The sequence below is a fragment of the Desmodus rotundus genome, chromosome 2 (assembly GCF_022682495.2).
Source record: "Desmodus rotundus isolate HL8 chromosome 2, HLdesRot8A.1, whole genome shotgun sequence".
NCBI lineage: Eukaryota > Metazoa > Chordata > Mammalia > Chiroptera > Phyllostomidae > Desmodus > Desmodus rotundus.
Genome location: NC_071388.1, coordinates 97,003,360 through 97,004,282, shown reverse-complemented (window position 1 = coordinate 97,004,282; position 923 = coordinate 97,003,360).

Below are 923 nucleotides of genomic sequence, written 5' to 3'. Positions count from 1 at the left end.
ACAATCAGCCTGGAGAGGGAAAGAATAAGGTTGTGGCTGGAACTCCCTTCAGCAGATGGAGCAGATTTAATGAGCACTCCTGCAGGAGTCGGCAGTACATCTGTGGCTGTGCCCACATCCCTGTGGCTGGGCAGGGATGAATGAAGCACAAAGGTGTAGCCACACTTCTTGTGGCAATTGGCATTCCAGAAACAAAGTCACAGTCCTCCTCCACTCTCCCATAGCTCGCCTCTGCAGAAATACTTGTCATGGTTCACACCCATCACAAACATTGGGGCATTCACAGAAGGGACAGAGAATGAACCTCTTGGCTCCTCCTTTCAAGTGAGCCCCAGCCTTCTGCAACATAGTGAAGATCCCAGTGGACTCCACAACATATTCAGCACCAGCATCACCCCATTTGATGTGGATGGGATCTTGCTCCTGGAAGATGGAGATGGACTTTCCATTGATGGCAAGCTTCCCATTCTCATCCTTGACTGTGCCTTTGAACTTGCCATCAGCAGAATCATACTGGATCATGTAGACCATGTAGTTGAGGCCAATGAAGGGGTTACTGATAATATCCACTTTGTCAGGGTTAAAAGAGCCCAGATAATCAGGCCCCAATATGGCCAAATCGGTTCACTGCAACCTTTACCACTGTATCTCAGGGTTGTGGCTGGCACTCCGCAGGAAGACACGGCAGGAGAAGCACAGAGCCTGGGCAAATAATTTTTGACAAAGGAGCCCAAAACATACATTTGGAGAAAGGAAAGCCTCTTCAATAAACGGTACTGAGAAAATTGGAAAGCCACATGCAAAAGAATGAAACTAGATCACAGTTTGTCCCTACATGCAAAAGCTAATTCAGAATGGATCAAACACCTAAATATAAGATCTGAAACAATACATTACATTGAAGAAAACACAGGTACTAAATG